This window comes from Geotrypetes seraphini, chromosome 1 (assembly GCF_902459505.1).
Source record: "Geotrypetes seraphini chromosome 1, aGeoSer1.1, whole genome shotgun sequence".
NCBI lineage: Eukaryota > Metazoa > Chordata > Amphibia > Gymnophiona > Dermophiidae > Geotrypetes > Geotrypetes seraphini.
In genome coordinates, this window is record NC_047084.1 from 530628502 (window position 1) to 530643674 (window position 15173).

The following is a 15173-nucleotide window of genomic DNA, read 5'->3' on the forward strand; positions in this document are numbered from 1 at the left end:
AACACAGTAGTCGGGCACCTTACAGGGCAATGCTGCGAACTTCACAAAAAGGGTGCCATATAAACATCTCACCAGAACTCTATTAAAGGTCATGGTGAGCCCCCCCAAATACCCCCCAAATCTACTAGACCCTGTCTACATCCCCAATAGCCCCAGACTACTTAAGCCACCTCTGTGCTTCTCTACCAGGCTTTCCTATGCCAGGTGCTGATGTTCTGGAGGAAGGCATGTATTTTTTAATTCCGATTTTTATGATGTTGTGGTGTGGTCAGTGATCACTGAGTGAGTGTGTGAGAGCCTGTACTTTGTGTCTGCAGTAGTGCTACCCGATTCAGGAAAAAAAAATTTTGATTCGATTCAGCCTATTGAATCGATTTTTCGAATCGATTCGATTCGATTTTCCAGCCCAATTGGTTGGCTTTTTCCAAACATCCTGGTGGGTTTATTTTATAGCCTCTTCATCCTCTTTGCCCTTTCCTCCCACACTGGTCCTGTGGTGTAAACAAAATAAACAAATAAAAAATTATTTTCCTCTCTCTATTAAATCCTAGCTCACATTTGCGGTCCAACACCAGCTCTGGAAGGATACATATTTCAAGTCTGACATATTGTAATCACAAAACTGAAAATAAAATTATTTTTCCTACCTTTTGTTGTCTGGTCATTTTTCAAATCTTGTTGGTCCCATGTTGGTCTGGTTGTCTTCTGATCAGGCTCTCCTTCTTTCTTCTTTCTCCGTGCTAACCATCCATCTTCCATCTCTGTCCTCCCCTTCTGTTTCCCTTTCCTCCCCCGGAGGTCTGGCATCTTTCCTTTTTTTCATTTCCATCCCCCGCAGCTGCAGTGATGGACCCCACCATCCACAGATCCACCATCTCTCCTTTTCTCATCTACCCTTTCATCCTGTATCTCTCGTCTGTGTCCCTGTTCTTATGCTCCCTCCATGCCCAGCATCTTATCTCTCCCCATATCCAGCTTCTTCTTTCTCTCTTCCTTACCTCCCCCTTCCCCAGGTACAGGCTTTCTCCTACTATCGCTCCTGCCATCCTGCACCTTGCCCACCTACTTTGGAGCAGTATCTGTCCCTCTTGTACCGTGCCCCTTGTGGTCTTGCAATTCTCTCTCCCTCTCCCTCTCTCCATTAGTCCAGCACCTCTCCTCTGCTTTCCTCCCCCTCTTTTTGGTTTGGTCTCTCTCTTCCCTTCCCTTCACCCCAGGTCTGGCATCTCCCCTCCCCTCTATTATTTCTTCCTCCTCCTCCCTCTGCACAGGCCTGCCTCCCCACCGCCAAAGGAACTCTTTCTCCTCCTCCCTCTGCACAGGCCTGCCTCCCTGCCATGAAGGCCTGCTCCCCGCCACAAAGACCTGTTCCCCCCATGAAGGACTTCTCCCCCCAGGAAGGCACTTTCTCTCTTCCTCCCCACGTGAAAGCCTGCTTCCTCTACGAGGCCTGCTCCCCCCACCCCCCGCCGCATAGGCACAGTTTCTCCTCCTCCCCGCTGCGAAGGCCTGCTCCCGCTGTGAAGGCCTGCTTCCCCCCCACTGCAAAGGCACATTTTCTCCTCCCCCTCCCCCGCTGGGAACGAACGCTGCTCCTCCTGCAAGCCTGCACCTTCCCCGCTCTTACCTCCTTAACGCTAATAGGGCAGTCTGCAGACTCGCTGGTGTTATAGCGATCCCTGCAGCTGCCCGTGGTCCTCAGCGGCACGTTCTCTCTGCCGCAATCCTACCCCTGACATCAGAACAGGGGCAAGATCGCGGCAGAGAGAATGTGCCGCTGAGGACCACGGGCAGCTACAGGGATCGCTATAACACCAGCGAGCCTGCAAGCTGCCCTATTAGCCTAAAGGAGGTAAGAGCGAGAAAGCTGGGGGAGGCAAGAGCGGGCAAGCTGGGGGAAGCCTTTCTGACCAACCCTCCCCCCTCAAGCAGGAACAGCATTGGACGGCCAGCAAGAGGCAGCGCTGCAGCTCCTGCTTTATGAAGGCATGGGGGAAGGGTCGGCCATTAAATCAGGAGGCCAATTTTTTTTAAAAATTGAATCGATTCAAATTGATTCACCTGATTCGAATCGATGAATCAGGCAGCACTAGTCTGCAATGGTTATCTGGTCACTTTGGATACCTTCTGGGCACTTAGACCTGCTTTTACATCACCTAAGTCACAACGTACAAGTTCTATCCAGGCAGCCTCGTTAAACTTTCGGTTATACTTGCAGTACGACTAAGTCTAGGTCAGCCCACGTCCCACCCTAACCATTCCTCCTAAAATGTACCATTCAGCTCTAGGCGAACAGCAGCACTGAAGAGGCTTAAGCGGTTTTTAAATACGTCTAATACTCATTTTGGTTATCGACACTTGGACGACTTGTCTTATTAATCATCTAAGTGCCAATTTAGATGGGATTTTAGACATATTTCCATTTCGATTATGAGCCCCTTAGCCTCCACTTCCAACTTCAGACTCCATTCCTTTTATCTTGCTGCATTATATGCCTGGAGTAGATTGCCTGAATTAGTATGTTGAGCTCCGTTTCTGGCCCTATTCAAATCTAGATAAAATCCCACCTAATTTTTAACCCCCTATTAATCTGTTCAGTACCCCATGTTCGTTTAAACCAGTCCCACAATAAATAACTTCCTTTATTTGTCCTGTTTGTCTGTCTTACATAGACTGTAAGCTCTGTCAGTCAGGGACTGTCCCTTATGTGTTTTGTGAACAGGGCTGTATATGTCTAGTAACACAATAGAAATGAAAATAGTAATAATTGAGATGAAGGATATGAAGCATTTGCACTGCTTGATTGCTTACCATCGTAAAATGGATCATCTGGAGAACAATAATACTTTTCAGCATCTGGGTATTGAATTTCCCTTAATTAACATTTTTTAAAATTATACATTCAAAGAACATAACAGAAATAAACATATACCTTTAACCTAAGGAAAGATTTAAACAAAAATATATGCATACAATCCCACTTTATGGAGAACCAAAGAGGTACATCATATTCTGAAATCATTTAAACATGTCTTATTGCAGATGATACAGTGAGAAAATGTATATATATATATATATATTTCCTATTTACTTGATAAACAAATAAAAGCAACTACTGTATACTAAGAAATTTCAAATCTCTCTTTCTCTATTAAAAAGGTTTCCAAATGAGTTGGATCTAGAGAAATATATGAATCTTTTTCAAGTTTTATCAGGTATTTTCATGCTGCTACTTGTGATCATGGGCAAGTCACTTAATCCCCCCATTTCACCAGGTACATTAGATAGATTGTGAGCCCACTGGGACAGACAGGGAAAAATGCTTGAGTACCTGAATAAATTCATGTAAACCATTCTGAGTTCCCCTGGGAGAATGGTGTAGAAAATTGAATAAATAAAATAAATAAATACATGAAACCTTTAGGAAAAAATGATCCCCCCTCCCCCACACATCTAGGACCCTAGATCTCAGCTGAAAGAAGGCCTTATGATGCAATTGGGTCGACCTGGCAACACCTGAAAAGACCATAATGGTTGTCCATAACAAGGAATTGATTTCTTAGATAGATATTGAGTGCCATTTTTGATATGACATCTAAGTCCAACTGTGGCCCAGCCTGGGCCAATAAAGGCCCTAGGCCCCTCCCCGGTGCATCCCAGGATGCACTGGGAAGGGGAAGGCCCACCATTGTGAAGAGGTGGGCCTGGCAGCAGGAGGGATTAGGGATCCCTCCAACTGGCCAAAATACAGAAGGTACTGGTGGGGTGTCAGGGTGGGAGGGGGTTGGGTCTGTGGGGGTGGTATCATAGGTTTTTTTGGGGGGGCCTGATGGCAGGAGGGAATGGGCATCCCTCCTGCCTATCATGGGTGGGGGGTGTTGTTTTTGGGGGTTCCAGCAGGAGGAAGTGGGCATCCCTCCTGCCAGAGGACTTTGAGGGGGGTTCAGGGGTGGTGACAGGAGGGATTGAGTATCCCTCTGGCCACAGAGTGTGTCGAGTTAGGGTCCGGGGGTGTTGTCTGGAAGGATTGGGCATCCCTTATGTTGGCCGAGATTGCAGGGGGTGGTTCAGGGGTTCTTTGTTGCAGCTACTCAGCTGATCGTGGCAGGTTGATTCCCTTGCTATGATCAGCTGATGGGAAGGGATCAGGTGCGATTCTCTAACTGGCACCTGTGACATGGGTGTTGGTTAGAGCAAGTGCCCCCTAAATACCAATTGAGTATCCCACCCAAGCTCTGCCCCAGACCCGCCTAAGTTGTGCCCCAGAACCGCCCAAACTCTGCCCCTGACACCACCCCCATAATAATAGTACTAATTGTAATGCAATTTCTTCTATCCATTTCTTCATATACACACAATATAATCTTATTAATACATAAACTAAACTAAACTAAAGCTTAACTTTGTATACTCAGTCATCATTCTGAGAAGGCTCGACTCGGTTTACAGCAATTAAATAAACAGGGAATGATTTATAAATGATAAATAGAAGATAATAGCAAAATTTCAAAAGAATTAATTTTTAAAATGTTTGGCAAATAGCGTAGTTTTTAAAGATTTATGGAAAAATTGAAATGAACTGGAACTCCTTAAAAAAAGGGGAGATCATTCCAGAGTTGAGAGAGTTTAAAAACCAAAGATTGACTGAAGATCTTGACTCCTTTAATCTCTTTTTTAGAAGGAAGGGAGAGTTTAAATTGTTGGATACCTCTTGCAAAGGAGAATCGGTAACATTTCAAAATAAAGGAATTAGAGGATTAAAGATACCATGTAGAATTTTAAAAGAAATACAAGCGCATTTAAATTGAATTCTAAAATAAACCAGGAGCCAATGAAGATTCTGAAGCAAAGGGGTCACATGGTCAAATTTACATTTTCCAAAGATCAGCATCGCAGCTTCTGAATTAATTGTAATTTATGAAGACAAATTTTTGTAATGCCGAGTTAGATAGCGTTACAGTAATCAAGACGAGATAATATAATTGATTGAACTAAGATAGAAAAATGACGGTGATGAAAAAGATGTCTAATCATCCTCAGCATTCGCAAACTAAAGAAGCTTTTCATGACCAAGGAATTTATTTGGTCCTTAAAGGAAAGAGAGGAACCAAAAAGGACTCCCAATATCTTAGCAGAGAACTCAGTTGGTAGGGAGGACCCAGATACCAGAGCTACAGTAGGAAACCATAAAAGCTTAGTTTTAGTTGTATTACGATTCATTCGGAAAGATAAAGCCCAGGCTTGAAGTTTGGAAATGCAAAGATTTACTTTGGAAACTAGATTGGTAATATCCGGATCAATCTCAATCAATATAAAGATATCATCCGCATAAGTGAATAACGTTTCCCAAGCTGACAGCTGACATAATGGTAACAACAAAATTTAAAAAACACAAAGCATACTGTATGCAGAGAAAATCTTAATTATTAGTTTGGATTTTTTCAAAGAGGTCAAGGCAGATGACTTTAAAATATGCAATGTCACCTCAGTAACAACTATAGAAAAATAGACAAAAATAGTGCAAAATATAGACAGCAGATATAAATTCTCAAAACTGACACATTTTGATCACTTAATTGAAAATAAAATCATTTTTCCTACCTTTGTTGTCTGGTGATTTCATGAGTCTCTGGTTGTACTTCCTTCTGACTGTGCAGCCAATATTTCTTTCTTTCTGCCTCCTGAAGGCTTCCTCCCCTCCGGACCTCATTCCCTTCCTCAACCAGCATTGCTCTCTGTCCCTTCATGAGTCCCACTTTTCTTCCTTTCTCCTCTACCCCCATTGGCAACATGTCTCCCTCTCTCATTCACTGTCCTCTCATTCCCTCCCTTGATGCAAAGGGAGTGAGGAAAGAAAGAGAAAGATCCAGGGTGCATCTCTCCCACTCCCTCTAGTGCCACATCCAACATTTTCCCTCCTTTCCACCTGTCCAACATTTCTTTCTTTCTGCCTCCTGCACACTTCCTCTCCTCCAGTCTTCCTTCCTTCCCCACCATGAATCCAACTTTTTACTCTCTGCCCTCTCCCCTGAGTGTGGCATTTGTCCTTCCCTTTTTTCTGCCCTCCCCATCCATTTTATTTATTTATTTATTAAATTTTCTATACCGTTCTCCCAGGGAAGCTCAGAATGGTTTACATGCATTTATTCAGGTACTCAAGCAGTTTTCCCTGTCTGTTCCGGGCTTGGTGCTTGGACCCGTGCTTTTCAACATCTTTATAAATGATCTGGACATTGGTACGACGAGTAAGGTGATTAAATTTGAGGACGATACAAAGTTATGCAGAGTAGTGAAGACACAGGGGGATTGTGAAGACCTGCAACGTGACATAATCAGGCTCGAAGAATCGGCATCGACAAGGAAGATGAGGTTCAACGTGGATAAGTGTAAAGTTATGCATGTAGGTAACAAAAATCTCATGCACGAATACAGGATGTCCGGGGCGGTACTTGAAGAGACCTCCCAGGAAAGAGACTTGGGAGTTATAATCGACAAGTCGATGAAGCTGTCCGCGCAATGTGCGATGGCGGCGGAAAGGGCAAACAGAATGCTAGGAATGATAAAGAAGGGGATCACGAACAGATCGGAGAAGGTTATTATGCCACTGTACTGGACCATGGTGCGCCCTCACCGGGAGTACTGCGTCTAGCACTAGTCGCCGTACATGAAGAAGGACACGGTACTACTCGAAAGGGTCCAGAGAAGAGTGACTAAGATGGTTAAGGGGCTGGAGGAGTTGCCGTACAGCGAAAGATTAGAGAAATAGGGCCTCTTCTCCCTCGAACAGAGGAGATTGAGAGGGGACATGATTGAAACATTCAAGGTACTGAAGGGAATAGACTTAGTAGATAAGGATAGGTTGTTCACCCTCTCCAAGGTAGGGAGAACGAGAGGGCACTCTCTAAAATTGAAAGTGGATAGATTCCGTACGAACGTAAGGAAGTTCTTCTTCACCCAGAGAGTGGTAGAAAACTGGAACGCTCTTCCGGAGTCTGTTATAAGGGAAAACACCCTCCAGGGATTCAAGACAAAGTTAGACAAGTTCCTGCTGAACCGGAACGTATGCAGGTAGGGCCAGTCTCAATTAGGGCGCTGGTCTTTGACCAGAGGTCCGCAGCGTGAGCGGACTGCTGGGCACAATGGACCACTGGTCTGACCCATCAGCGGCAATTCTTATGTTCTTATCTAATGTACCTGGGCCAATGGGGGGATTAAGTGACTTGCCCAGGGTCACAAGGAGCAGCGTGGATTCGAACCCACAACTTCAGGGTGCGAAGGCTGTAGCTTTAACCCAGGGGTGTCCAATGTCGGTCCTCGAGGGCCGCAGTCCAGTCGGGTTTTCAGGATTTCCCCAATGAATATGCATTGAAAGCAGTGCATGCAAATAGATCTCATGCATATTCATTGGGGAAATCCTGAAAACCCGACTGGACTGCGGCCCTCGAGGACCGACATTGGACACCCCTGGGTTAACCACTGTGCCACACTCTCCCCTCTCTCCATGAGTCCAACACTTTCTGCCTCCTGCACACTTTCTCTCTTTCTCCTTGCTCCTTCCCTTAAGTGTGACATCCCTCCTTCCCACCCCCCAGTCCATCTCTCCCCAACCCCACTCACAACATGTTCTTTCCCCATGCCCCATTTCTCCCTCTCCTCCACAACATGTCCATTTCTTTCTCTCATCAATCTCACTCATCCTGCAACAATTTTCCTTCCTTCCCTCCCCCATTCCCACTCACAAGTAATATGCTCTCTTCCCATGCACCATCTCACCTTCTCCTCCATCATGCAGCTCCTTTCCTTTCCCTCTCCTTCTACTTCAAGTCCAGCAGCACCTTCCATTCCTCTCCCTTTCTGCTAGGTCCAGCAGCACCTCTTCTTCCTTCCCTTTCCTTCCCCCTTGTCCAGCAGTACCCCTTCTCCCTTCCCCATGCCAGCAGTACCTCTTCTCCCTGGCAAGCAATACGTCTCCTATTCCTAGTGGCAGTTCACTGCGTGCTTTTAACTTCCCCACACAGCTGCCTCTAGCATTAGTTTAGCAGCGGTTCCACCAGGCAGCCTCGGGGCCTTTGCTAGGCTGGCCCACCTCCAATGATGCAACTTCCTCTTTCATCGGAAGTGGTTCAGCCTAGCAAAGGCCCCGAGGCTGCCTTATGGAACCGCAGCTAAACTAACGCTAGCAGCAGCTGCGTGGGGAAGTTAAAAGCACACAGTGAGCTGCTGCTAAAGAGAGGAGAGGTACTACTAAGCTGGAAAATTCCATCAGACAGCCTCGGGGCTCGCCTGCAATGATACAACTTCCTCTTTCGTCAGAGGCAGGCTGGTCTAGCAAAGGTCACACAGTGAGCTAATGCTGCTGCTGTTCAGGGAAGGGGAGTGAGGCTGGGGAGAGAAGACAAGGAAGGCGGGAGATACATGATGGCAGGAGGAAGGGAGATATACAGCGCTGGCACTGCGTATTTGCAATGGCAGTAGGAAGTTGGGAGACATACAGTGCCAGTGCCACATACCCCCTATAAGCAGCTTGCATATCCCTAGGGGTAAGCGTACCACATTTTGAGAAACATAGGGTTAGAGAATCAGGCTGGTTAGGCAGAAAATTGGAACAGAAATGGAAAAAACTAATTTAGATTCAGATAAGAGAATCTGGAGAGTTAATATTAAGAAATATAATCTGGAGATTAGAATTGCAAGAAAAAATTATTATGGTATTAAGATAGAAATCAAACAACCAAAGTAGTACTCTTTTTAAACTTTGGCGCTCATTATCTTCAGTAAATACAAAACCGAAGCAAAATAATATTCCAACTGCTGAGGAGTTAGCCAAATTTTTTAATAGCAAAATTGCTTTTATTAGAGATACCTTTCCGGCAATCAATCTTGATAACTTCTCCTTAGACTCTAATGGCCTTATATTAACCCCATGTGGATCGTTTTTGGAATGTATTTGACCCTGTATCAAAATTTCAAGTTCTAAAATTATGTGAGAAACTGAAGAGATGTAGTTGTATTTTGGATCCTTTTCCTTCTTATCTTTATGGTAATATACCTTCACAGGCTGACTTCAATATTAAACTACCTTCTTAGTAATGGTCATTTTTCACTGAAAATGAGTAATATAGTCCTAATGCCCCTGCTGAAAGGTGTTGATCTAGACCCTTCGGTTTCTTCTCATCGTCCTATCGCGAATATACCACTAATGACAAAAATGTTGGAATCAATTATTTCTAGTCAACTTTCCAACTATTTAGAGAAATTTATCTTATTACCATTTCAACATGGATTCAGACCATATTTCTTGATATCATTAATTGCAAAGATTCAAAATTTACAGTGCAGAACAAATATGCAGTGTTTTTACAGTTTGACCTGTCTGCTTCATTCAATGTGGTCCATCATGATATTTTGATTCATATGTTGGCTGACATAGGTCTAAATCATGTAGTCCTGGAATGGTTTAGCAAATTTCTTTCACAACGTTCCTATTAGGTATATTTAGAGGGTGAGGTCTTATCTTCATGGACACCCAAATGTGGGGTACCACAGGGTTCCCCTTTGCCACCTATTCTGTTTAACATCTATATGACCTCATTAAAAAATTTTTGCCTTTCGTCTGTAGAGACCATATTTACCTATGCAAATGATATTTTCATCTTATTGGAAGTTAAACACAATCTTAGCAATCTGGTTACAGGCATAGTTAGCTGCATCTCTAAGCTCCAAAGGTGGGCGAATTCCATCCAAATGAAATTGGATGCCTCAAAAACCAAATTGCTTTGGATTGGGTCTAGACTAGAAATTCTTCCTGTTAATGTCGTATTGAAGTCAGGTATCTCATTACAACTTGATTTCACCTCTGGAGTCTTGGGTATTTTTCTGGATTCTTCCCTTACTTTTAATGACCAGATAAACTCTTTGGCAAAGAAATGTTTTTTCAGTTTGCATATGCTGAGAAAAGTTAGGTCACTATTTTATCAGGAACATTACTCATTATTGGTACAGTCCACTGTGCTTGCTCAAGTTGGATTATTGTAACTCTGTTTATTTGGGTATTAAACAGCGTAGTTTAGATCGGCTCCAGTTGATACAGAATACAGCGGCTAAACTTATTTTTGGAAAGAGAAAGTATGATCATGTATTCCCATTGTTGAGAAAGCTTCATTGGCTTCCAGTTTGTCATAGGATACAGTTCAAGTGTGCATGTGTTGTTTTTAAATTCCTCTATGGAATATTCGATCCTTCAATCCCTCTTTGTTGGAATGCTATTAGATCCTGCCACTCAAGGATTATAATAATCTTTAAATTATCATTTCCATCCTCTAAAGGACTTAAATGTGCCAGGAAGCTCAGTAAATCTACGGCATTTAAATTGGTGGAAATTTGGAATAGACTCCCAGATTGTTTAAGACTGTTAGGTGAGCTAAATCAATTTCAAATAAAATTTAAAAACTTGACTGTTTACACAATAGTTATCCAAGAATATCATCTGACAAACAGTAACTAAGTATATTCTACTTTTTAACCCTTTTAATATCTATCTAATCTTAACTAATAGTATTCTTTGTATATGGCCTATTAGTATGTTATCTATTTTTTAATGAACTGTAAACTGAATCGAGTTCCTTCGGGAAATGATCCGATATATAAACTGAAGATTAGATTAGATTAGGCAGGGTTGGGCAATTCTGTATAGGACGCTGGTGTGCAATTCTCAGCCACTTCTTAGGCAGCTGCAGAAATCAACATCATAAACAGAATTTCCCCTTAAATCTCCGAAGGGCATAAAAAGTTGATTTTATCACAGTAGATATTTATGTAACAAATGATAAAGCTAAGTCAATATTTATCCCCTGATAGTGAAATGAATGTACTGTTTGCATTGACTTATTAAAGAGTTTTAGGGGTTGTAAATTAAAAAAATATCATGAACGCGTCCTCTCCTTTCAGATAGCTACTTACTGACCTCTTACTCTTACACTTTAGAAGACAATTGAAGATCCTTTTGTTTACAAAACTCATAGGCAACTAATATCATACCCATTCTCTGTAGACTTCGTACCCATTATCCAACATGTGATGTTTTATCTGAATTAAGGACCATATGATGTTGCTCTAACCTAGGGGTCTCAAAGTCCCTCCTTGAGGGCTGCAATCCAGTCGGGTTTTCAGGATTTCCCCAATGAATATGCATGAGATCTATGTGCATGCACTGCTTTCAATGAAATCAAAAACTGTGGATACAGATGTTCTGGAGATAATTTATTAAACACTGACATATAGAACCATGAAAATTCAATTAAAAAAGCACAATGATAAAAAATACAGTGATAAAAATCCAACCGGATCCTACACGGACCCTCATTTTTTTGCTACTTCAGGTTGTCTGCGGTGTTCTTTGCTCACAGGTTTAAAGACAATAGACTGTTTTCAGTCCAATTCTTTATATGTGAGGTTGCAAACCATTGGACCCCTGAGGAAGGCGTGTTCGCTGAAACACGGACCGTGTAGGGTCCGGTTGGATTTTTATCACTGTATTTTTTATCATTGTACTTTTTTAATTGAATTTTCATGGTTTTATATGTCAGTGTTTAATAAATTATCTCCAGAACATCTGTATCCACAGTTTTGGTTTTTGTTTTCATTGGTGGATTGTTTTCACTGTGGATCATTGGGTCTCCCCATTTTTCTTTGTTGTGCTGCACTGATAAACATGCCTGGAGAATTTGATGAAGTATAATAAACCAGTAACATATCATCAGTATATGAAAAAAATCTTATGTTGCAGGATTGTATAAGGTGCTCCAAAGGACTAAGAAAGAAATTAAACAAAAGTGATAATACAGATCCTTGTGGAACTCTGCATTTCAGTACATAGCTAGATGAAAAATTACCAGTTTGGTCCACATGGAAAGATCGATCTGATAAAAATGATGCAAACCAATTTAATACTGTATCTGTTATACCCAATGATACAAGTAATGCTTTTTTTTTTCATTTTATAAGTCTTTATTCATTTTTAAAACTTTCAATAAGTGTAACATAAAATGCAATCAATTTATTCTTTAACATCACTTAATATACCATCAAAGTTTAACTCACATCAAATATCCCTCCTTCCTTGTCTTAAAAGTAATGAATGATTAAGTCAAATGCTGAAGATAAATCTAATGACACAAGTAATGCTATTTGACCTGAGTCATGATGACTATAAAGTTCACTAAGCAATGCCGTCACTATTGTTTCTGTCCTGTATCCTGTTCTAAAAAACAGATTGTCTAGAATAAAGAGTGTTAATATGATTTTGTAATTGGTCAAAAACAACTTTTTCCAATAGTTTTGCAATAAAAGGCAAATCTGAAACTTGGCGATAGTTATTAGGAATTGGAGGATCAGCTTCAAACGTGGTCTGACTACAGCTTCTTTTAATTTAGATGGAACAATTCCAGACTTTAAACTTTGAGATATAATTGAATGAAAAGTAGAAAATAAACCTAAACTTACTAGCTTAAGCCATTGAGAAGTAATGGGATCTAAAGAACATGTGGTCGTATGAACATGTGCCAAGATCTTCTTAAATGGATCAACAGAAGGAATGTTAAAAGATGACCATGTTGATCCTAATGTCTGAACTGATAAAACAGAAGAATTTTTTTGCAGATACAAGCTGAAAGTGAAGCACACGGTAAAAGGAATGCATTTGCTTTCATTAGCTTTACTGCTGACTTTAGAAAAAAAAAATCTTAAATAAAATTAACTCCTCCCCCCCTTTTACAGAGCCGTGCTAGTGTCTACCGCTGCGGTAACTGCCCCGAAGCCCATAGGGATTTAAAGGGCTACAGGGCTTCTGTCACGTGGCTTTGTAAGAGAGGGGGGTAAATGATCACGTTCAAGAAATATTCAGACTTATTCCACCGTTTAATGCATTAGATGCCGTTTTTGTTTACCATTTTCTGTTATTGTTTGTGAGCCTATTTGAGTCTAATTAACTGAATTACCGTACAAGCTTGGAATCTGTGATCTGTACAGCTTGTTTCCCTTTCCACTTGGCAGCTCTTGTGTTTTAAGTGCTGTGCATTCACCAGTGTATGTGCTAACTACAGAGCTATTTATGCTTGAATTTAAAAAAAAAAAAAAATGTGCTAGGTCCAACTGCTAGAGTAATTCTGGGTCATTTGAAGCAGGTGCCTCTAATTGGTTCTATGGCAAACTTGTTCATCACTTGGTGTATATTTTAGAGATTACAATAAAATAATCAGCTGGCACCGAGTTTAAGATGTAGCTGCAGGGTTACCTGCGTTCCTATTGCAAGTATGACACAGAACAAACAATAAAGAGAGCGAAGCAGACATTTTCAGCGGTTCTTTTTGTTTTTATAGCTACATTTCAAAATGTCTGCAAGTCCGTTTCTCTACTTGTAGGACTCTGGCCTTCAGGGCTGGCTCAGGAGATAGCAGTGTATCAAAATCTGCATTTACCTTTACATTTACTTAGGGCCCCTTTTAAAAAGCCACGGTAACGATGCTGCCATAGTAAATGCACTGAAACCCATTCAATTCCTATGGGCATCGCTATTGCGACTTTGTAAGAGGGGCCCTTAAGTACTTTGACCTAGTGTTTTAAACAACCCTGGATTTCACAGCACTAATCCCTCATAATATCTCTCGACCTCTTCGGTCGACCTCCCAGAACCTCTTAGCTATCCCATCTCTAAAAATAGTAGGCACAAGAAGACATGATATGTTTTCTATAATGGGCCCTCAATGGTGGAACTCATTACCTCAATACATTAAAGACGAAAAGGATCTTATTTCTTTTTAAAAAATCCTTAAAAACTTATCTTTTTAAAGATGCTTTTAATATTTAAATTTTAGACTTGATATAATGTTTCAGGCTTTTTAAATTCCTCCCTTCCCTTTTGTTTTATCCTTCTTTATTTATTCCCTCTAAGAAAGAATTGTAACTTTTCCCCCCTTTCCTACCCGCTCCATGTTTGTTTTAATTGTAAGATTTATCTTACTTTGTAAGTTTTTTTTTTTCCTGTAACCTATTTTCTATTTATATGATTGTACATCGCTTAGCAAATTGATTAAGCAATTAATCAAATACTAATAAACTTTGAACTTTGAACTTACTCAGAACAGCATACATTTTAAAATGTGTGAATTATTTTGTGGATTTTCCATTTAACATTTTCAGACCTCCGTTGCCCATGGATAACTGAAACTGCAGAAAGTGAAACTGTGAACAAGGGGGGGTGGGGGGGCACTACTATAATTGAAATCACCTATTATTATTGTGTTACCCAGTCTGTTAGCTTCCCTAACTTCAGATAACAATTCTGCATCTCTCTGTTCATCATGGCGAGATATACTGTAATACATTGCAGCGATTACAACTGGTGCAAAATGCGGCAGTCAGGCTGATTTTGGGGCTGAAGAAGTTGTCATGTAACTCCTTCCTACTGACTCCTGCACTGGCTGCCGATGGAGGCACGTGTGAAGTTTAAGTTTGGATGTTTCTGCTTTAAGGTACTTTTCGGCCTAGCCCCCAGATATATAACTGACCTTTTTCTCTTTCTCAACCAGTCAACATATGAGAAGCTCAAACTTGAATTTTGTTTCTCCACCGGTCAGAGGATGTAAATTTAAAAGACAACTTCAACATCTCTTCTCACATCAGGCAGCATTATGGGGCACAGATCTGAAACAATTAATCATGCTTGCGAATACTTATGGGAAATTTAGGAAACACCTAAAAACATCTGTTCCTAAAGTACGTAGGCAGCTGCACTGCACAATCTTTCCCCATAATAACTGACCGCTAAACTTAACTCTGTTAGTACTACTCAATCTGTAACATTTTTCAATCATTGTAAACCGCATAGAACTTCACGGTCCTATGGTATATAAACTGTTATTATTACATTCCTATCATTATCCTTTTCCCCTTTACACATGGAATTTTTATCCATAGAAATTCCAAGGTGTATTTGGTGTCCTGTTGAATTTTTAGTCACATTGCCTTAAGTCTTTTACATTTTGCACAAGCAATTTCCCAGTTTTGTTATTATTAAGATGATAATGTGTTTAATAGCAAAAAAAAATTGCTCAGTAACAACTTCCATGAGGAGTTTTTTTTTTTTAAATGTTCAATAATATTTATTGGACATTTTT